A 23,906-nucleotide genomic window follows, 5' to 3' on the forward strand; every position below is an offset into this window, starting at 1 on the left:
TGCTAAAAGGGTATTGATAGTACTACATTTTATTCTTAAGAATATGATTTGCTTTTAGCTTTCATGATATAATTGCTTCCACATAATGACAAAAACATATTTAAACATGAAAACAAGAAAAGGCTTTTATGAGTCCAATCTCGTTTTGACATTTGCATATGCTCCATATTATCTTTTTATCTGCTTTCACTAAGTAGTAGCCTGATGTTTCTAAAACAAATAATGCCTTGACAATTAGCTACTATAATTGTGGCTTTGAGAAATATCTTATGCTAAAACAGGCACTCTGTTTTTAGCATCACCAAGAATTCATTAATATAATTTTGTTCTTTTTTGACACCAAAAAATAGGTCACACAAAGCTACTGTGGGAAATCCAATTTTTGATCATACAGTAGAATCAACTGTCTTACAACTCCTTTGTCTATGAAGGAAGAATAAAAACTTTTATTCTCCAAAAGAATTACTAATTACAGAATTACTAGATATACAAAATGCATTCCTGTAATTTCTCATAAAAGTTGGAAACCATTATGTTGATATTACACAGAAAAATAAAACCCAAGTTAATTTGTCAATAATATGGATAGTTTCCAAATGAAATAGTTCATAATTAAGTCTCTTCCGTTTTCAGATATTTTTCATTTAAAAGCATATTAGTTTGTGTTCTTAGATTTTTTCCTGAACTAAAGGGAAAACACAGCGAGAGAAATAACATGGACAGATAATAGGATTAAGTGGAATCTAATTCTGCTTATAATACAAGTATTAGTTGAAACTATACAAGAAATAGCAAACTACTTTTTACTATGCTTATGTAAAACAGGATTGCTGCAGTGCTGGTGTTTCCTTCCCACGCTGATGGGACAGATATCTGTTTGTAAAATTGCATCTAAAACCCATCCAAGTTTGAACTCACTTCAGTTTGTATCTGCAGTAATGGTATTGGGTTTTTTTCCCCTCCCCCACAAGTCTTATATTTAATTCTCAGTGTTCTTGATAAAGGCACAGCATTTATGTATTTGAATAATTTATTTCAATAACATTCATTTGTAAGGATTGTTCCTGTATTGTTTGCTGTATACATGCAAAGGAGCATGATGATGCACACACTATTTAATTACCAAGAGAGTTTATGGCAAATAACATTTCCTTCTTTCTTTGACTCTACCTGTGATGCGTCCACACTTCCAAAGACTACAGTTAGCAATTTCTAAAGCTCTTAAGGAAGTGATTACAGAGCCATGATTGCTCACAAATTGAGTCTTTTTTCTGCTTGACACTGATCCTGTGATAGTCTCCCCACTTAATCCTCACTAGCAATTTGCCTATAGTTGCAGCTAACAGGAGGTGATTAGAGGGGAGTTGCCCACTGCCTTTTTACTTCTGTTGTAGTGGCATGTTAGACAGAGGCTAGTGAATCAAAGCTGTTTTCCTATTAACTCAACACCTCCTAATGCATTAGACCCACTTTTATCTAATAACAGTGTTCAATTTCTAACACTATTTTAATGTTAACTGGTATTGCTTTTAAAATGTCACAATCAGCATTTGTAAAATTAGAGAACAAAAGTCAAAAGCAAAATAATAAAAGACAAATGCAACATAATCAAAATAAGGGTCTCTTCTTTCATCAATGTGTGTATCTAGCCCCCATTTATGTTGCTGAGAATTTTCCTTATTCATCGATATGAGGCGAGGTCCCTCATGCTGTAAACTTTAATTACTTAATTACAAGCCTTGTGGCAGGTAGCTAGTATAATATATTAAAAGCAATAACCCTATATAGATATTATATTCAGACACACACACACACATATGTGTTTCTGTACACACACACACAAAACATCAATAAGGGGAAGGGGGGATCAAGAGATAACACATGCAAATATCAGCTACAATGAAGGGTCTAATTTAAGCCAAGAGAAGCAAAGTAAAAATGCAGAATGTACTTCATCCTTAGGCAAAAAATATTGAAGATTAGGTGGCACCTACTATTTAATTTTTTTAATTGAATTTTTCAAAGAGCCTATAATATGGGTTTTAAAAGATGTTTAATGATGTACTTCCTCAACAATATCCAACACTATTTTGACTTGGATTTCATCATTAAGTGTAGAAATATACACTTGTTTAGATTTGCAGCTTACATCAACCTGAAATAATATATATAATTTAAGTATTTTAAATACAGACATTACAGATGTTACCAAAGAAGTTAGGGGTATGTCTGTACTGCATCACTAGCTAATTTAGATATTGATGGTAGTGTGGCAGCAACAGTACACAGCTCAGTGTGGTCTACCAATATAAATATTGACCTACCTTGCCAGGCAGCTTTTTCAGCCTGGGTTCAACTTATAGCAGTGCTGCTAGTAATAGCTAAGCTAGCTAGTTCAATTCTATCTTGGATATGTTCATGCAAGCTGCAGTTAACAGTGATGTAGAAATAACCTAAGTTACCGCCAGTCATCCCAATGAATTCAGTATGGTTGTCTGTGCTTTTAAGACACTAGAGAGTTAGTATCTGCAGGGATATCAAGGCTAAATCTCTATTTGTTAAATGATTTATTACCTCCTTTCTTTCCTTCTTCACCCCTCTTTGTCTAAACTAGGATAAAAGTAAAGTTAAAGTGCACTAATGAAAATTCTTTATCTAACGTAATTTAAGTCTTTAGTACTATAAGGGCAAGTTGTATTATAACATATGTTAGCTGATGAAGGTGAATGCTGATTTTTAAAAATCTATCTTTCATGCTAGTCTAGGAAAGATCACTGTGACTTAGCCTACACTTGTCATTGAGGCTTAGACAAAGGCCTCAAGAATTCCACTTGTAAATACAGTTCCTTATTATACTGGAAGCTTCAGACTGAGTGCAAATCACGTAAGTCTCTTTCTCACTTTCCCTCCCCCACCTCCCACTCTTGGGAAGACAAAACTTAATGCCCCTTAAGATTGATGGGCAGTATCCTATATATATTCAGGAAGTGTAAAAAAAATACACAGACACATGCTATCACACATTCTGAATTTGTCAGAATACCAGTATGTATTTGCAGATACATCTTCAAACACAAAATTCCATTATGTAATGATAAAAACAGCAGAGAAGATTCACATCGTATCTGTGACACAAAGCTATTTTCAAGTTTGAGTTTTATGTCCAAATAAGTTAGAAGGTATTGAAAAGAAATCTTGATATCAGCTCTTATTCCACTTCTTGTTTTATTGGTAAACCAGGGAAAACAGTGACAGAGCACTCTTCAATTCAGTCTTCTAGCACACCACTCACTAATCACTCTTTTTATTGGAGTTATTCCTGTCTTTCTCTTTGACTAAACAGGTGCACACAACCTTCATATATACTGCTGGAGGTGGGCAGAGGAGGGGTGATGTGGGGGGAAGGCTTTTATCCAGCACAAATAAGTAAAAGAAATAAAACCAAACAAACAAGATTCTTTTATTAAGTCCTTGGAAGCAACAGGCTGGCTCAATAGAAAATGTATTTTTTAACTGGATTGCATTGTAGATTGCATTCTGTATCATGTGGTTTACACTGTGAATTTGGATTCTGTACTAAACTTGTTTTCGTATCAAGAATGATATTAATGTGGCACTATTCCTCAATATGAGAAGACCAGGCATCCATCCTGGTTCAGCAAATCATAAGACTATAGGTAGACAAGGTCCTTTGGGTGAATCTGATATCTTTTATTAGACCAACTTAAATAGTTGGAAAAAACTGAAAAAAAATTCTTAGCAAGCTTTTAAGTTTAAAAACCCTTTGTTGGGCTGAGGAAGCACCTGCAGTTCGTGACTATAATATGATTATATATGGCTATAATATGCATCCTAATGACTTTTCAGATAATAGTGGCTAAGTTTGCATAGAGTCACAGTGAAGGCAAACAATGACATTTGCCAGTTGTCTTCTGTTCTTGGAAATGTCAGACAGCTGAATAAACTAGTTTTTGCAACCTGTTAATTGCCTATATTATTTATTTTTACCTGGTGTATCTTAAGCAAACATTAAGAATGAAAGATGTTTCATTGTAATCTCATGGATTGCAACCAACTGCTGATAGAATATATCACAGCCATGCGACTGCCAGGCATGCATTGTAAAACAAATACAATGTTCCTTTTAATTATTTATTAATTGTGCCTAATTTTTCTGCAAAATTAGGGATTGAACCAGAGAAAGTTAAATCATGTTTTCATAGTACATGTAATGCATGTGCAGTATAGTCTAGACTAGAAGAACATCTTGTAAGTGTGATAGGGCAAATTGGTCTCCCTGCCTATTCAGTCCTTGGTCTCCCAGCTAATCAAAGGTTTTAAGTTTGATTGATTGTCCTTGTAATGAAGACACCTGTCCACCAACAACGGGAGCAAAATCTGCCAATTTATTTCTCTGAGGACACTGAACAGAAGATTTCACTTGCTACTCAGCTGGACCATTTGATGGGCCATTTCTATTACCCATTTCACACACACATGAAAATCTTTGAACCCTTGCATATTAGTGAGTAATAATATGTTCTTTAATATGGTCCTACTCTCATCTGTTTGTTTATTTTTAATCTTCGGTTGTAATGGAGAAAAAAAATGTTATAAGATGACTTAAATTGAAAAAAAGGATAATTCAGGATCAAAAAAAGCCCCAACTCGGCCAGCACACAGCTCAGAGCTGGCAGGGGGGGTATGGGGAGAGCCAGCACAAGCCTTGCCAGTCCCAGCTTGGCCAGCACACAACCCAGACCCAGCAGGGAGGGTGCGGGGGTAGCCAACACAGACACTTCCCTCAGAGTCAAAAAGAGCCCTGGCTCAGCCAGCACACAGCCTGGCGTTGGTGGGGGGCCATGGGGGCAGCCAGCACAGGTGCTTCTATGTCTGCTGCATGTGGGCTGTGCTCCTGGTCATAAAATGGTGTGGCACCTTCTTGCCCCCTGGCCCAGCAGCCAGCATAGGGTCATCCTAGCACCCTGCAACTGCCAAGCCCCTGGACCTGGCCACTGACTTGGAGAGAAGCATCCATGTTGACTTCCCCCTGCCAGCTCCAGGCTGCGTGTTGCGGAGATCCTAAGGGAAGGCTCTATGTTATCTTCCCCCGTACTCCCCCTGCCAGCTCTGGGCTGCGTACTGCCTGAGCCGGGCCTTTTTTTGACCCTGAGGGAAGTGTCCATGTTGGCTCCCCCCACACTCCCCTGCCAGCTCCAAGGTGCATGCTGGATGATCTGGAGCTGTGACCATGAGGGAAGGCTCTGTGTTGGCTTCCCATGCGCCCCCTCCCAGCTAGCTGTGGGTTGCATGCTGGCCAAGCCAGGGCTGTGCAGAGCCTGAGAGAAGCATCCATGTTGGCTCTCCACCCTCCATTCCTGCTCTGGGCTCTGTCCTGCCCAGATCTGGGAGCTATGGCTGGCCAGAGGAGCTCTGTGACAGCCCAAGGCTAGGTGCTGGGCTGGAGCAGCAGTGTGAGCCATGTTCCACTGGGCCACCCTGCAAATGGGGGGCTAGCAGAGTCCCCAAAACATCCTAGGATGCTGGGAGACTGTCACCTAACTTGAGTCCAGAGCGGATCTGGGGCAAAAGTTTGGTTGAGCAGTCTAACTTAATTTGATTAAATCTGATACTACATCCATCCAAATCTATCTTAAACTGAGTTGTGCCATTTGAAACCCATTTATGTGCACTGAACTTCTGTTCTGTCACAGGTTTGGACAGATTTCCAGTCCCTTACACCAGCTTATGTGCAATTTCTATCTCTAGCCTTTAGTGATCCAGATCATAAGTCCCATTTCTGATGAGGCATTTCAAAATCCCAACATGTTAAACAATTCTTTTTCTTCTGAATCCTCAGCTTTCTGTGCCTTAGCAAAAGTCAGCATTATTGCTTTCTTATAATAATAAAGACTAGTATATGATTATTTTGACAATGTCGTGAATCTGTGTACATGACTGAATAACAAGCTGCAGAACCTTTGACTAGAAACGTCAGTTTTTAGAGCAGAATTTGACTTTAAAGCAGTTAAAGCAATCTCACTGCATCTGTATTGCACCTGCATCTGCCTCCTGTGCCAGGCTCCCTACGAGGCTAGAACATCAAGTTGCAGCAGGCAAGATACCCATGAGGGAGGAGGACCCAGAGAGTCTGGAAGCAAGAGTGAGAAGGTCAGAGCCCAGTGGTGAGCCAGGCTTGAAACCTTGTCATGCCAGCACTAAACATTCAGACTAGACAAACATAAAGATTTTAGGCTAAGGATTGACCTTGTAGGTGAGTTCCAGAGGCTGAGGCTTTTATCAGACATTTGAGAATTGCTAAAGGGAAGGCTATAAGAAAATTTCCTGATCAGAGAGGAAAAAATAAGCTTTTACTTGCTTTGCTTCACCATGGCAATATCATCACAAGATGAGATGGCATGAGAAAATTTTTAGCATGGTGATCCTTTAGTTTCTCATTTAGGAATATACTTGTGCTCAGTGATCACTTGGTACATATTCGTGCAGAGATACAGTTTTTCCTGCTTTGAAAAATAGCAGCCTAATCAAGTTTTAGAGTTTCCCCAGAAAGTGTAGACATTCATAACCATGATGCTGAAAGGTTGGAGCATACTTCATTTCTGTTTCTCTAAAAGATCATTGATCCCTTGTAGGGATTCTGCTGGAGCATTAATCAGAGCACTGGGGCAATCCGTAAAGCTTTGGGAGCATTTGCTTCATGTGTAGTTTGGTGTAACCCCCCCCCCCTCGCACGAGCAGTATTGTGTATCAATGGGAAAGTGATCTCCAACTGCTTAGGACTACTTTCCAAAGCACTGAATATCTCTGCCTGGGTTTTTCTTTGGGGTTTATTATAGGGCAAATGATGTGTGCAGAGATTGTCTGATGCTGGGGAAATGGAGCCTGACTGACGGTTTTCTAGTCCTTGCTCCTTGTAGTCAGATGCAATGGTTTTGGGTTCCCCAATCGCATTCTACATAATCTGACAGTATGAAGTGGGAGTTATCCTCATAAACTTTTTTCTAAATTCCCACATAACTTAATTAAAAATTAGTTCTTATATAGAATTTTCATATTTAAAAATTTTGGCAGTGATATTATTCTTGTTTAGGTTATGACCCCCACCCCCTGTCACCTCATGATAGGTACTTTTTTTGTTTAATTTTATCAGATGTTTCCATAGGGGGTTTCCATCTGCTTTGCTATAGAAAAAGGGAACAGGAGAACTCCATAATTCCCCTGGTTTGCTTTTTCCACACACTTCATATTTTTCACTGGATAGAAGAAGTATACATATCCAATAAGGTAGAATTATTACTTATCTGAAAAATTCTCCCTTGACTTCACCCCTTCAAGACCTACTGAAATCAATATGTTTGTAGGTGATATAAATCAAGAAGATTTTGGCTCTGATATTAGCATTTTTCTCTCTAAGAAACTCTCTGTGGTGGAAAGTGTAGTGGTTTCTGAAGTAGATGGGGAAACAAAGGCAACATTTGCAATACTGTACTTCTCCCCTCCCCACACATCAAAGCTGCAGGGAGACAGGGTGTGTACAGACATTTGCCGAACTCATTCTGTGATCACACAGCTCAAACTAAACTGCATGATCATAGACCAGGAGTGGCATGTACAGGCATTAACCAGTGCTGGCACCGCACAGGTAACCCAGTGTAAATGACTCCAGGTTGGCAGGGACAGAAGAAGAGCAGTGGTGGAGGCAAGCAGGTCTGCAGGGGCATTTTGTAGGATCAGGAGGGTTGGTGCATCTCTGGCGGGGAGGGTTGTCCATCCAGGGGTGGGGGTGAGGTCAGAGGGATAAAAATAGCTCAGTCAGGATTGGGAGAGTAGGAAGAGTACAGGTGCAGAGCTGGGTTGAACGGTTGGGCTTTCCCAGCCCCGGGGCTTGCTCCAAACCCATGAAGACTTTCACTGAGTCAGGTTAATCCATTCCTACCTACTTATGTGAACTACTTTAGATTGTACCCACCAGGTAGGCTGATCTAAATGTAATTTCTGTACAGTCTTAGCGAGGGAACCAGGGTGATTCCACCCCTTCCAACCTTTTGTCTAGGCTTAGTCAGAAGTGACAAGATATCAGACTTGAAGGGCATGACACTGTGAGTAGAAATACTATATTGCATAATTTGTAGAAGTTTCTACAATGTATCTGTTATATTTTCATGCTCTGAGGCCTGTACATTTGGGGATTGCTAAAACAACCTGATTTTTCCAAGCAGAGAGATACCTCCTCCCTTTCCCCATACTCTTCCTTCCCCTGCAAATAAAATATTTTATAACTCTCTAAAATCATACTTCAAGGTCTTTTCTGAAAAAAAGATATGGAATAATCAGAATACCTGATACTTTGGTTTAGTATAAAGGTTTTATTGATATTTGACTAGGCTTACCTGCGTAACTTGCTGGAAGCTTAACTACTTTTGGATGAAGAATGTGTTGCATTTAAAAGCTTGTCTAACTTTATCCCAACCATGCAGCTGGTCCAATAAAAGATATCACCTAAGAAATCCTTGAATCTCACAACTGCTTTTAAGTCATTGATCCACAAATATTCCCAAACATCATGGTTGTCTCCTTTCCACATGCATACATAAAGAACTAGATAAACCCTTACCATATATAGGTGTGTATGCACCTCTAAGTGTATGTGTGTGTGTATAGCTATATAGTCCTTCCCAGTACTTGACAATCTCTTGTAATATCAAAATTCCCATTGTTAATAGGCGAGGGAGAAGAGAGGGGAAAACAATGTATACTTCTTTGATGTTACACCCCAGCAATTTTTGGGTAGTAGGACATGCTGGAAATAGTCTGCTTGCATTGTGTACTGAGGCCCAGGCTACAGGGATTTTGACTAATGGATTTTACTAAAGACAACGTAGAGTAGCTATATTAGCTGACATGTTTCTTTTCAAGGATATCTAGTTGTAAAATGTTGTAGTTCATTAGATAGAAGTATGAGGAATGTGATGCATCTGAGCAAAAACAGGTGCTGTCCTAATTACTTATAAAAAGCAGATGGTGCTAGTCCCTATGTGAGAGTGCAAAGTGCAGGTTGAGTCAGAGCTGACCAGCCTTTAACTTTTCATGAACAGCAGAGCAATTCTGGGGCTAAAGTCAGGTATGGGCAAGTTATAAGGAAGGTGCAAATTGAATGAGGTTGGTGGTTTTATAAAGACCAATTCAGCAAAATAAACTACACTAATCCCCACAGCTATTAAAAAAGGGTAAGTGGAAGCTGCCTCCCCTACTTCCTTACTAGCAAGGTTTCTCATTTTCCACACGGGGAACATGAGCAAGAGCAGGACTATGGTTTTGTCCTCTTCTCCTAGCAGGCCCCCAGAAACTGAAAGACAACTGCATACTGGACCCTGGAGGCTATGCCACAATGCCACAGTGTCAATGTCTTCTAGAGTATGAGCCTCACAGATTATCTCTTCATTATCCCTAATGAAGAGTATACCCTATAGTGTATTAGGTGGTGCATGTTCAGGAAATATTTCTGTCCAAAATAGAAATGAAAACACAGAAAAGAATTTCAATAGAGCATGCATTTCCAACTTCCACACTCATAGCTTTCTAATTGCTTTTTTCTTCCTGAGTTGAGTCCAGAAACGTTCTTGTCCATGTCTACCACCTTCTTAGTATTATAATTTTTTTTTTCACCTGTACTGACCTTGTCATAATGTTAATGTCGATTCCATGTCCTCTGGAAGAGGAAGCTTACCATGTTGTTTTACAATCCTATACTATAGCTCCATGGAATAAATGTTACCACATGCATGATTTGTATCATATCACTATTCCCTGTGCACTGATCAGCTTTGACCATATATAAATGACCTGGTCTCTTGAACTAAAGCAGTTACATTTGTTACTTATTTAGTGATTCATTGAAATTGGAGTAGACATATGCTACTAGTTTCATGACTCCTCAACCTCCTTTTCTATTGTCCACATTGTTAGGGTAACACAGTTTGATTTCCATTAAACAGCAAGAAAAGTCTGCAAGTTGATGCAGAGCAAAATTGTATTGTCTTGGCCGTCTGTTCATTATGGGAAATGATAGCATAGTAAACAAGCACTAAAAGAAACAAATAGCCATGATGTCTGCTTTGTCAAAGGATGCATTTAATCTGCTTTGCAGTATGAGTGTTTGAATTTTCCAAGTTCATGGGCACAAAGTGCACCTTACCGTAAACTCTCCTAGAGCTTAATTATCTTATTCTGTTGGATTAAATTACAAAACATCTTTTTCAAAGATGCAGTTCAGTTTTTGAATAAATGTAATATGTAAAAATGTGAAAATTGCTCCTAATATGATACCCAAGTGGGAAACGGTGGCTTTGTGGTGTCATATTTTGAGAAATTATTGAAAGACACACAAAAGGACACTGTCACTATGTTATTAATGCTAAAAATGGTTGATGCTCTGTGCAGTGTGTTTTTCTAATTAGAGGAAAGCTAGAGAGTACCATTTCCATAATCGACATGGGAACAGAAACTCAGCAAAAATTCATGTATTTGCAATGAAACTGCTCCTCAGCAACATAAAAATGGCTTTTATAACATAAAGGCTGTAATTAGAATAAGTCAAATCAGTTGGAAACGATTAAAGGCAGAACAGCCTAAGCTGCCTTCTAAATATTTGTCTGGAGATTAGCCCTACTCTTACAGCCCCTGAGAAGCATCTTTGATTTACTTATAATGCTTGACGTGGCAAAGATAATCCTGCAGAAGTCAAATGAACACAAATTTAGATGTGCTGTTAGGCTTTTTTTGTTGATTTGACAGGAGGCAGCACATTGGAAGTGATGCTGGAGAAATGAGTATAGGGTCACGTTAGACAAATTACTTAAAAAAAACCCATGATCATCAATTTAAATTCTTTAAAAAATGTACTCGTTCTTTAAAGCTTTTAGGATGCACTTTAGAAGTCCACGTGGAATAATTTTCTGCATGTCAATGCGACAGTTGATGTGAGTCTCATTGTATTTAAAATTATAGTCCTGAGATGGAACTTTCTGCATGTTGCTTGTCTGACATCAGCTATTAAAATACAAGTAAATCTTGGCAGGTATAAATTTGAAGAAGAAAAGAGATTATGTAAGAAAATCAGAATTGTTAATACTAATCAGTTAGCTATGGAATAGTGGCTATCGTTTCCCTAAAGTAGTTCTGATAAAGCATAGATATTATATAGCTGGTTTACCTTCCACTCTCTCTTTGCTGCACTTGGAGGCTAAGTACAAACTGTCAAAAAACCCAAGGCTGAATCGATTCAGTCTTTTCAGGTTAGTCTAAGATGGAGAGATAAAACTGAGAAACAACTGGAAACACATTCACGTTTGATTCAGGAAATGCAGCCACATGCCTGCAGTAGCTCATGCCAGAAGCTTGGGGGTGCTACAGCACAGCTGTCTGACATAGCCATTATGGGCTATGTGTTCACTACTTCTTCATGCTGCCCCTCAGGTCTCTGGGATTTGCAGCCAGGAATCACAGCAGCAGGACTCTGCAGGGTTGCTTATTACTTCCTCTTCCTGCTTTCAGGTGCCTATGGGTTTTGTAGTCCATAGTCACAGCCACTTTCAGTTTACAAGGGCAGGGCAGCTTAAGTTTAGCAGGGCTGGGCAGCTCCATACTCAGGGAAGTGGGCTTTAACTCCCATCCCTGGCCCCAGCCTCCTGCCAGGGTTTGCCTTGAGTGGAGGGGGGGGGGGGGCTGCATCTCCCCCTCCCCCAACCCTTCTCTGCTGGAGCAGACAGTACAGCCCAGCCCAGCCCAGGTCTGGAAAGCATGCTGGGATGCCTGGGGACTCTGATTTAACTTAAACCAGGAAGAGGTCTGGAACAGAAGCTTAATAAACTGGTTTGACCCAAATCAGTTAAGTCTGATACTACATTCAACAAGGTTTATTTTAAACAAGTTTTAGCCATTTTGAAACTGGTTTATGTGCACTGAACTTTCATTTTGTTATAGGTTTAAACCAGTTCCTGATGATTTAAACCAGTTTATATGTAACTTCTGACCCTAGCTAGAAAGGGTAAACAAGAGGAGGAGATAGTCAACTGCATTTGTTCATAGATTCATAGATACTAGGGTCGGAAGGGACCTCAACAGATCATCGAGTTCAACCCCCTGCCTAGGCAGGAAAGAGTGCTGGGGTCAGATGACCCCAGCCAGATGCCTATCTAGCCTTCTCTTAAAGTCCCCCAAGGTAGGAGACAGCATCACCTCCCTTAGAAGCCCATTCCAAATTTTGGCCACCCTTACCATGAAGAAGTTTTTCCTGATATCTAGCCTAAATCTGCTCTGTCAGTTTGTGACCATTGTTCCTTGTTACCCCAAGAGGGGCCCTGGTGAACAGAGCATCTCCGATCCCTTGCTGCATCCCGCTAATGAATTTGTAGGTGGCCACAAATTCATTAGGGAGATTGTGGAGGCTGAAGAGGTCCAGGTCCCTCAGTCTCTCCTCATAGGGCTTCTCCTGTAAGCCCCTAACCATATGAGTAGCCCTCCTCTGGACCCTCTCAAGTCTATCAACATCCTTCTTGAAGTACAACACCCAAAACGGGATGCAGTATTTCAACTGCAGTCAGACCAATGCCACATAAAGGAGAAGTATCACCTCCTTGGTTCTATTTGTCATGCATCTGCTGATACATGGTAAAGTGCAGTTAGCTTTGCTGATTATTTCATCACACTGATAACTCATGTTCATACTTTCTAACTGGAAGTGCCAATTGCACATTACCTTAGCTTGTGTATATAATACAGCTGCAGAAAGTAACTGATATGGGAACCAGTACTTGAATCTACATCAGTGTTAAAGGCATCAGGTACATAGCCCAGGGCTAGCTCTCTGAGGCAAGAGGAGGTATGCAGTGCATGTATCTGTTGATGAAAAGGAGCTTTTCAATCTCCCTCCCTGCTTCATCATACTGTCTGCAGCAAACTGACAGGCAAGCAAGCTGGGTGGCCAGGGGCGGGGGGAGGGAGGAGCTGATAAAAGTCTTTATCACCTGATTAGCAAAACAATAGCCTCTCTCCACATTACTTCAAACTTCTTAAACAGCTTACCTGCTTACCTGTTGATTAGCTCCAAAAGCCCTAAGCAGTCACTGTTCTGTCTGCCTATCCCAGTGAAATTGGAGAGAGAGACACAGAAACACCTCTTAGCATTAGTTAGCATACCACATGCTGGTACGGTCCCTGTTGTGGCAGAAAGGAGGAAAGGATCTCTGCTTAAGCAGCGAGTAGTGGAGTGGGGAAGGGAGAGAGGGCAGCATGGAAAAGCCAGCAGACCCCACTGTGCCTGCAACTCTGTGCCAAGCTCCAGCCAGGGAGCAGAGGGGAGGGGCCCCAGCTCTGCTGTGGGGCAGAGGGCCCTGCCCAGCCCAGAGAGCATGCCAGGATGCTGGAGGAGGTTGGTTTAACTTAAACCAGCAAGGTGTCTGGGACAGACCTTGCATAAACTGGTTTGAGCCAAATAAGTTAAGTCTGATACTACATTCAACCAGGTTTATCCCAAACTGGTTTCAGTCATTTTCAAACTGGTTTATGTGCACTGAACATCTGTTCTGTTACAGGTTTAAACCAGTTTCTGATTGCTTAAACAGGTTTATGTGTAATGTCTGACCCTAGCCATGATGTCATAGGGCAGAGTTGTGAAAAAATATTAGATGCATAAAACTGAATGATTTGAGTTGGATTTGGAACATTAGCCAACTTTGTAGCAGTTAGATCAAATTTTTACTTGACACAGTTTTCCTCTCATTTATAATCTCTGTAGAATCCCAAACTTTTTTGTGTCTGTGTTTAGCCACTGAAAATATAATCAGTCTAATGTATTCTCTTACTGAATTTTAAACCAGCCCATTAAAACTCCTTTAACGTGCTAAAGTCAGCTTCAGAGAGGGTTTCCATTTCATCTTTATTGAACTGAGGCTATAGCACTCTTTCCCTTTGCACCACAGTGAGAGGCTGTCAATAATTCAATAGCCATGGCCTTGATGGGCCAAGGCCTAACTTAGACTTTAAACAGAGCCAAGCAGCTTGTCAAAGTGTGATGTGCTGTCAATGCCTGACTGATCTATACTGCATGAATTCCCCCCTCAGTTCTTGATGTATCCCTGGGAATAAAAAGAAAGCAATTTTAGAAGTAGACCTAGTGTGAAGCACCTGTTTGTTTGGAATTTGTAATAAAGGGAGGTTGTGTCAGTAATGAAGTTCAATGAAGTTATTGCACTTTGGTTTATAGGGCCAACATTATAATTGTATTGAATAGCATCATTTATATGGCCTTTCAAAAAGTAGAAAATACTTTTTACATATATATATAACATGTATAATACATTGTTGTTCGGGAACATATTCACAAGATTGGGAAAAGTAGTTACACAAAAGCTAATTTCATGGTAGTTAGTTTGTTCAAGTATACCTGTTTATATTTGTTGGTATTATCAATATCCTATCATTAACACCTAAGATGACAAAAAAGACTAACTGTGTTCTTTTATGGTAAAGAGGCTATCTGGTCTTGGTTTGGATTTATTCCACCCCCCCCCCCCCGCCCCCCTGCACCCCTCCTCAAAGTCCAATGCATCAATATTCTTTCAGTTTATTTGAAGTTCATTTTTATATATTTTTAATTTGTCTTGGAGTAGAAAAAATATTTTAAATTATTTTAATCTAATTTAATTGAGAAAAGTTATGTTGATGTGTATTTTATTTTGTATGGATTGTATTTTAGTTTTGTTCACCTTTGCTTCATATGTTAATATATTTGTTTTGTTATTGTTTTCTTTGAGTACATATCTGAAAACAGGGGTACATCCAGGATTTCCCTAAGGAGGAGTATGAAAACAGCATCCCACACTACAGCGGTAGCGTAACCACCCAGGTCCCAGCCTCCTCCCTCAACTCCCCATGCACGTTAATAAGAGTCTCTGGGGACTTTAAAACTCTAAAGGAGTTGAAAATCCCCCCTCCCTTCCCCTTCATTTCCAGAGTCTTCCCCCTCCCCTCCTCCTGCTTCTGCTCTTTACCCCACTTGCGCCTGTCCAGCAGCTGCCTGGGAGTGACATGGAGACCAGACAGTGGCAGCGGAGATGTGCTGGGGCATTCTACTTCCCTGTGCTCCTGAAGGACCAAGCAAGGAAGTGGCTCATCATGAAGTTGCCACTGTCCCCATGCCCAGTTGAGCCCAGCCCTCTTGCAGTCCTGAAGCAGCTCTAGTGCTTCCCCTGCCCCATGGACAACTACCAGCCAGCAGCAGCAGGCCAGGGGCAGGGGGGGGAATGGGAGGAGAAGAGGGAGGGGCTCTGCTTCTGAATACCCTTCTGTATCCACCCATGCCTGTCAAGTGTTTCAATGGATACAGAAATCCTTAGATTTGGAATAGTTTTTTTGCACAAGAAATAGATAGAAAAATAGATGTAACCATTTCTAAGTTTTAGAAATGTCAATGTTTTGAACTAGTGGTGTTCATAAAAAGAAAGAAAAAGCACAGTGGCATTTTTTTAGCAAACACACCAAAAGCATGTTTTTAATGGCATTAGAAACCTGTTTTAAACTTTCTAAAATCCTGTTGGAATGCCACTTTAATTTTGGGTGTTCTGGCCTTGACTTTGTATTGGCATCCATCTCAGTGTCAACATAAACCATCCACCCAGACAATAACCTGTATGTGAAAAAAAAAATTGCACCTTGGACTTATCTGAAATGCTTTAGGTGTGCCAGGCTTGATGACAGAGACTCAACTCCATGTTGTTGATGAAACTGCATTGTATATCAGCATGAACACCGCGTGCCCCCAGAGGCTGGGGTAGGGCACGGTGAGTTCCTGCAAGTGGTGGCAGCACTGTTCACAGCAGGAGTGTGGCGGTGGCAAGTGGGGAACTCCCACAGGCGGCCACAGAGCTGTTGATGGTGGTGTGGGGTGGCAAGCACTGACCAGCAGTTGGTGACCACGCGCAGATGCTGCCAGCAATGTTGGCAGCAAGGGGAGGGTGTGGCGAGTGGCAACAGCCCACAAGCACCACCAGCAGTGTTGGTGGTGCCTTTTTGCAGAGGGTGCACTGCCACACTCAGGGGGTGCATGTGCACCCATTATGTGTTGCGAATGTATATCAGAAAAATAATCTCTATGTTATGGAAGTTTTATGTGGCAGACTTCAAAATATTTGATAGCTTGGCAGTTGAATCATTTAAAGTGTATCTTTTAAATAATTATTTGGTGCAGGACATAGAAGGAAATTATGCTCTGGCATAAATGTAAACAGACTGAACATCAAGCAGAAGCAGAACAGATGTGTGTGAGACCTTGTTCATTACCATAAAACACGGAGTAAGGTTTATTGAAAGAATTATCATAGACTTGGCTTTAAGTTTGATCCTTCCTATTCAGATTAGGTACGTAGTTAATCATTCCTCTTGCTGTCTTTACTGTTCCTATGAGGCAGGGAGTAATGTGATGACTCTCTTCAGCACTCTTATTAATACAGAATTGGATTCCTTTGCAATTCTTGCCCAACCCGTTATTTGTTACCTTGAACTTAATATACACAGCACCCTCCCAGCCCTTAATAACACTTGCATGATGCATGTGAAAACAAAGTTAAGACAAGTGAAACCCTGACATAGCTGCCTACCTGGCTGGGCTTTGTTTTTGCCTCTAGCTAAATGGAATTCCCATCCCCCAAAACTGTTAAGTGAACCATAGGGCTGCAGTATAGCCATTCTGGAGCTTACTCTACCTGCATGTATCTTGTGAATGACTGGCTACATGTAAGCATAGAGCCAGTAGTAAGTGCTTTCAGCCTTATTCTGTTTGCTGCCTTTTCAGTTCCCTTTGTAGTCTGAAAAGGTTAAGGAAGCCTAGACAGTCGCTCTGCCAGTTCTTCCCCCTGGCACAGACCATTACATGATCATATGCTTGGCCTTCTGGGTCTCCAGTGGATTTCACCTTGTTTTTAAATACAGGTGTCAAAGTGAAAGCTGTTTAAATGCTGAGCACCTACCTTCAAGTTAAAAGGATCTGCAGATATACAGAATGTATGAAAGTCAGGCTCCTTATATGTGCACTTAACCTTGGTCACCCAGGCTACAGAATTTTTACTATTTCCTAGAGAGATTTTAATGGCACAAAGGGAAGATTACCTCATTTTGTAAATGCAACAGTGACAGCACCCCCAAATGCCCCTTGTACAATCAACATATATCAGGGTATAAGCCTGAAGGAGAAAGGGAATTCTTGCTTGCTTTCTTGAGCTCAGGTATTTCAGAGTTCTTACATCATTGCTAGAAATTATATGCCACATCTGGTCCAACTCCAGTTATAAGCACCTGGATCTCAGCTTTAATTTTGAGCATACTTACTTTGTACTGGATTTTATCACAACTTTGATAGTTGCTATGCATATGTGCTTTTTGGTTAATGCAATCAAAATAAGTATCCATTAGGGTATCAGGTATTATCCTTCTTCCAATACAAAGCCATCCAAGCTTTGTACTGTTACAAATGAACAAAGCTATATTAGCTTTGGCAGACATAAGGAGCTGCATTTGTAGGACCCTGGGTCTAACGTAAGTTTGAAAACAGCCTTGCTTATTGTACAAAATCATTAGAAGCTCTGCATCTGGGAGACACAAGAAACTCGAATGGCTAGGTGAAAGTGAATAAAAATGAGGAGACTCACAAACTGCTTTTGCTCCAGGGCTGGTTTTAATGAGCTTGTCCCTAATGAGTTGTCCCTGCAACTAGCTTCAGGCCTAAACAGATGAGGCAGGGGTTCTGCTAAATTTTTGATAGGATTTGCACTGGTTTTATGAGAAAGCAAGCAGTAGAGAGTGCAAAGTTGTGTCATGAATCTTTTACAAGACTGGATTGTTGTCCATCTTGTCAATAGGGATTGTAAGACCTGATTGCTAATAGAGGATATGCACATGCGCATGGTACTGACAAAGTTGAATAAATAAGGTGGTAGTATTTGGTTTGTCGGGAACAGAGGCTATATAGTGCAATGAACAATGATTTTTTTAAAGACATTATTAAAGTGATTAATGTATGTCTTTGCCTTTAAGAAGGTATGGTTGTTTATAGAAACTGGCTAAGTTTAGCTCTTGTCTGAAAGGTTTAATTTAGATCTTTTTTTGCATTTGTTCTTTATGGGGTATAGTTTGGTTCAAGCATCCAGTTGTCTTTTGGTATTTTTATGTTACTGATATTTGCACTGCAAGGTTCAATTATATTTTGAATTGCATAGTTTTGTTTTATTAGTTGTTTTGGGACACAAACATGAGAGAATTGTTACCTTAGTAATTTTCTGTTTCTTAACATTCAGTAGCAGAGATTCTGTATGCAATTTCATATATGTCTATCTTTTTTAATATTAAAAGCTGTCAACAAAAGTATTTCTTAGATTTGACTCATCCACGAAGATGCAATTTTCTTGGTGGCTTAGAAGGTTACAAAAAATGCATGTTCAGCAGTCTTTATTGCATACTGCCAAGTTCTCTTCTTTCCCACACACAGAGACACACACACTCACATTAATCATGTAACATATTTAATAGGCCTTAGCTTCTTGAACAGCTTCTATAGGTTTTCACATCAGCCTTCCACAGTCAGGCTGTAACCTTTAAATTGATAAAAAACTAAAATCCACCAGTTTACAGTCACTGCTCCATACCCATTGTTTCCAGTAGACGTGTATTTGTATAAAGAGAAAGTAGAAACATACAACTCTTTCTTTAAAAAAAGATATAAAGCTGCCTACAGATTTAAGTACCAGATGAAGTACTGTAAATAACAAAAGCAACTTTATCAGCTGGAGACATAAACAAATATGAATGAGAATAGATTGTATACAGACATATTTAATAACACATATGAAAATCCCACGGCAGCACTGGGCATCAGGCTATTTTTTTTCCTACCCTAGGAGAACATGCCTGTTAGACCCTTCTTAAGTCAATTAGCCTTTTCCCATAGTTTTAGGAGCTCGTTTAGGCTTTATAGATGATTCGTCCCTTTTCTTCCACTACATTAAACTTTAAGCAGCTTTCTATTATTATATTATTTTTATGTTTAGTTTACAGTTTTGTTATTAGTTTTGCAATATAGATCATTAAAAAAAATGCTGAAACAAATTCTGTTTTGCCGTTACATTCACATAAATGCAAGTGTCTCTAATTGAAACCTGTTAACTTAATCTGGATTTTCACTGATCATAACTGAGAGCAGAATTTAAGCCACTCTCTATTATGTCAAATCTATCTAATTTTTTATTTCCTTCAGCCCTGTATTTTAGCACCTACTTTCTTATTGCTGCTTCTGGTTTTCCTAAATATTATTTTTCCGTGTATGTTTTATTCCCTCTTTTTTTCCTTTCTGTCTCTTTATCTCATACTTTCCCCTTTCATCTATGTTTTCTGTTTCTTGGTTTCTATAAAGTAATTAGAAAAAAGAAAATTCTTTAAATCAAAAATAAAAAAGCTATAAAATTCTGTACAGGAGACAAATTGAACAGCTTACCAGAGGTGTTGAGCAGGGCTATATTTGTGGACAGAAATGTTCTGCATACATGTGTCATTATAATACAGGAATTTGATGGTCTAAAGAAGATGTAGCGTTACACTAGAGAAAAATGAAAGCATGAATCAAAATATTTGCAAAGATTGTACATAATTAGGGCAAGCTTTTGATAGATGAAGAAGCTCACAAAATTAACTTCTTAAAAGACATTTGATATGGCATCAAATAATAGTGACAGGTCCATAAATCAGGCAAGATGGAGAACAGCTGATTCAGAATTTTAAATTGTTTCTTAATATTAGCAATACCATTTCTTTATGGAATGCCAAAGAATCCCATTAACAATACCACTTATGAGGGTTCTGAGTGATGGATCATAAAATACGTGTGAAGAGCAGGACCATTTCATTTGGGTCTGGTTGCTAGATGTTTAATGAATGAGCTATCCCTTTTTCTATCACCACCAAGTTTTGGGGCCTGAGACATCCTAAAATAGCTTTTCTAGGTATTGCTGTGGGTCACACTCAATACTTTGCATTGGGTTTTCACCTACCATTCGCTCACAATCATTCTGAACATTGTGTTTCTTTCCCCTGGTGTTATCCTCTCCCCCCCCCCCCCCTGCCGATTCTGTTTTGTTTTTTTTCTTACACCTAGAAATTAAGTCAAGCAATTTCCTTTGAATTTGTCACACACCCAGACTACTGTAAACAGGATTCAAATTGAGGAGGAATGGGAGTAACACTGCTTCTCTTGTTCAGCTATAATATAATTACATGGGTTAGGATTGAAAGGAAAGAAAATGCCCTATTTCTATCATTTGGGCCCTATATACAATCAGTAGATTAGGAGCTTTGTATGAATGAAGTGCTCTTTAGCCTTGTTTAGACACAAAGGTCATCAACATAAGTCCACTTAGAATTGTCTTCAAACAGTATGGCACATTCATTCTGATTACAAAATACTCAGATTCAGTTTTCATGATAGGATATTGGTTAACAGAGAAAACTAATACCAAATTTTCTCTCCTAAAATTTAAGCAAGGCTCATTTTCTGAGTGTCTTCAGGTGCCAAGGAAAGTTCAAGAATGCTTGAAAGGAAAGTTCACAGGCCTGGCTCATGAAGTTTACTCAGCAAAATATCTCTTGACCTGGTTTAGACTTCTTCTTGGGGGGGAATAGTTGTTGAAGAGGTTGTGATAAGGCACTATCTGCTGTCAAGTAACACTAGTATGTGTTATCCTTTTGCTGATAGACTTAATTTGAATTTTGTTAGACCTGTCATCTGTTTTCAAAACTTTTGGTTCCAATGCCATGCTTGTGGTCTCCTGCTCAGATCGGTGACTCTCTGGTGCCTCCCCTCCCTCCTTTCCTTTCCTTTTAGTGGCTTTATCTGGGTAATTGTTTATTAACCTCTGAGATTTTCTCATGCAGTGAGACACAGGAGTTTACCTTCTTTTTCCCTATCCAATGTGTATATAAGGCCACTGCCTTTTTCTTTAAAAGCAAAGAAAAAGGAAAAAGGTTAGCAAGATGATGTTGTTCTCAGTATTTGCAAGAGACCCAGCTATATTTCTCTGAGGCCCCTCTCAGACATTATACTTAAGACTCAATTTGTCTGTTACTATTGTCTCAAATAGTAACCCAAGTACACAATCAGTGAATTAATGGCACCACTGATGGAAAACAGCCACAAAAATATTACCCAAAAAAAGTCTAATATTTTTATGACCATTTTCCATTGTGCATTAAGTTGTATGTGTGGTATGGCAAGAAGTGTGATTGTTGGGATCAGAACCCACTGTGCTTTTAAATGGACATCTGTCAGCAGCCTTAGACTCCTTGACCTGATTAATACAGGGTAACAGCTTAATCATGTTTAGATTTAGGGACCAGAATAGGTGGCCAGATTCTCAAAAGATCTCAGTGCTCAGTGTATGACCATAAATATCCTAGCTAGAACTGCTGGGTGCTTTGACAATATCTGACAACTTATTTTGGGTGCCTAAATGGGGAATTGTGCTCTTTTAAAATCCTGGTCCTTACTCTCTGACTGATAGTGAGTCTTTGGTGGAGGGCTAGTTTGCTGAGATTAGCTCAGATAAGAGGGACCACTGCAGTCTGGAAGTCATGTTACAGTCTCAGCTGATCCTGAATACTCAGGGAAATGCTTTAGTTTTGGTGGGCTTAGGTTTTTTTTCATCTGTGCTTTAATGAGAAGTGGGGAACCTTTCCTTACACCTTCCCAACCCTGTGGGAGCTTCAGTCAGAAGGGAAATTAGACCCAGGAACTTCAGTCAGAATGGAAAATAGACCACTTTTAAAAGAAAAAGAAACTGATTTCTTCTGATGGTGAATCACAGGCCTAGATAGAAGGGGAACTGATTCTGCAGTTTCTCCCTTGTTTTATTGTGTCCAACTATATTGCCCCTCAGGACAACCAAGGTCTTGGCTATTTTCCTGTCATAAACTGACCTGAATCTGTGGGACATGGGTGTGTTAATTGAAAAGTCTGTATTTAGAATGAAGAAAATGCCTACATATGATGGGTATATCATTATAGATTACTTAATTCCTTCATTATAGTTTCTGATTCTTAATTTTAATGCCTTAAAGTGGTGTGTGGGTAGGACTTTATAAACAAATGAAAGTCAATGAATTATGGGCTGGATTCTATTTTCACACGTATTGATTTTACACAGGTGTTGTTCACTGACTTCAGTTGGCCTGTATGTGATTTACTCCAGGGTAAATGTGTAGAGCATCAGGACAAAGGTATCTTGTGTCTGTGTTAATTTTCTTTTACAGTTTTAAAGTGCATTGTGACAAGCTCTTAAAAGACTGACAACACTGAAAGCAGGTTAGGTCTGATACCCATCATATCAGTCATTGTGCTGAGCTGTAACTTGAAACACTGGCAACCTGACTGCCCTGGCCCTGGCCCTGGCCCGAGGAAAATGAGTGCCTACCTACTTGCACATGGGCTGTGAAGGTTGTGGTGGCAGCATGGGCTGCTCTCAGTGCAGTGCAAACTCCCCGACCAGGGGCTGATGTGGCAGTGGTGGTAGGGGCTCAATGGGGGCTGCCATTCTGGCACCCTTTCTCAATTGGCACCCAGAGCAAGTGAACCACTTACCCCCTGTCCCACATTGCACTACTGGCAAAGTTACCCTCATCTCTATGCCAGTGCATCTCATTCTGGTTTCCAGGGACTTGACTTAATTAATTCATTCTCACCACATTCACCTACTGCCTTTTCTGCTCAGAGAATGCCACTTGGGATGTGTTGCTTTTTGTGTGTGTGAAAACTTGCAGCAGAGGCCACTAATCTTTCATGCTGGTAAAATGCAGCTTAAAAGGAATTGGTTCACTGGACAGTTTTAGTGGAATGCATACAAACTTGTTTGAATGTTTGGACTGAACAGTACAGCAATGAAATGTCTCTCTCTGTATTTTATGATTTTATGAAATATTTGTATTTCAAGCCCTAACCATATATTAAAATATTTAATATAAAAATAAATTATGGATAAGCTACTTCAGATGGCTGAGATTGTAATTGTGAAAATGTTCTTAATAACTTCGTCAGTTTGTTTCCTTTGCTGCTGCTGCTGCTTTAGAAACAGGCTCACTGATCATTTCTGCAGAAATGTGCTGTATATTCCATCACAGCAATATACAGCCAGTACCAAATACTTATCTGCTTCAGCTGAGACCACTGGCCAGACCTCCTGCTCACCTCCCAATTCCCTAATCTAATCTAACTCTGTGGGGTTTATGGGGGTTCATTTAAGCAGCAGAAGCTGTGCTATAATTGTTACATGTGCCAGCAGCGATTTGTACCATCTGGGTATGAAAAAAAGAGGCTAGTACTACCACGGAGAAAGATCTTTATTCTATTACCAAGGCAATATAATTCAAGAGCGGCTGCAGAGCAATTGGAAACTGAGAAATGGCCAGCTATGTAGTTATAGTGAAATGTCAAAGTATAATGAAACAGGGGAACTGTACTGCTTTATGATATGAGCCAAGTTACAAGCAGGTGGCAGCAGTAAATATGTATATAAATAACAATACGGATGAAATGTCAAGGTTTCCAGCTGGCTTTGCAAAGGCATTTCAGTAATATTATACTTAGGGTAACAATGTAGCTCAACAATTTAATACAAATGTATATCATTTTGAAATGAATAGGTTTGCATTACAGTGTCTGTATTCTCAATTTGCAGTGTGATCTTTAAAAAAAAAAAAAAAAAGTCTAATTTAAAATATTACCTCTTGGTTTATTTCAAACAACTTAACAATTTGTAAAACCTCCAGTTGGGTTGAGTGACTCATAAATTTGC

The 23,906-nt window shown here is 39.7% G+C and overlaps 1 protein-coding gene and 1 long non-coding RNA gene across 32 annotated transcripts in view; one reads left to right on the forward strand and one right to left on the reverse strand.

Annotated features, from left to right (window-relative positions):
- The window catches only part of RBFOX1 (RNA binding fox-1 homolog 1), a 1,765,957-nt gene that overhangs the window by 1,441,509 nt on the left and 300,542 nt on the right, over positions 1 to 23,906 (forward strand). The window lies entirely within an intron of this gene.
- Positions 18,612 to 23,906, reverse strand: part of LOC109284511 (uncharacterized) — a 61,387-nt gene continuing 56,092 nt past the window's right edge. Inside the window, exon 3 of the long non-coding RNA XR_002091992.2 lies at positions 18,612 to 19,663. This is a non-coding gene — a long non-coding RNA (uncharacterized LOC109284511). The remainder of the gene's footprint in view (positions 19,664 to 23,906) is intronic.

The sequence above is a fragment of the Alligator mississippiensis genome, chromosome 13, assembly GCF_030867095.1.
Source record: "Alligator mississippiensis isolate rAllMis1 chromosome 13, rAllMis1, whole genome shotgun sequence".
Taxonomy (NCBI): Eukaryota; Metazoa; Chordata; order Crocodylia; family Alligatoridae; genus Alligator; species Alligator mississippiensis.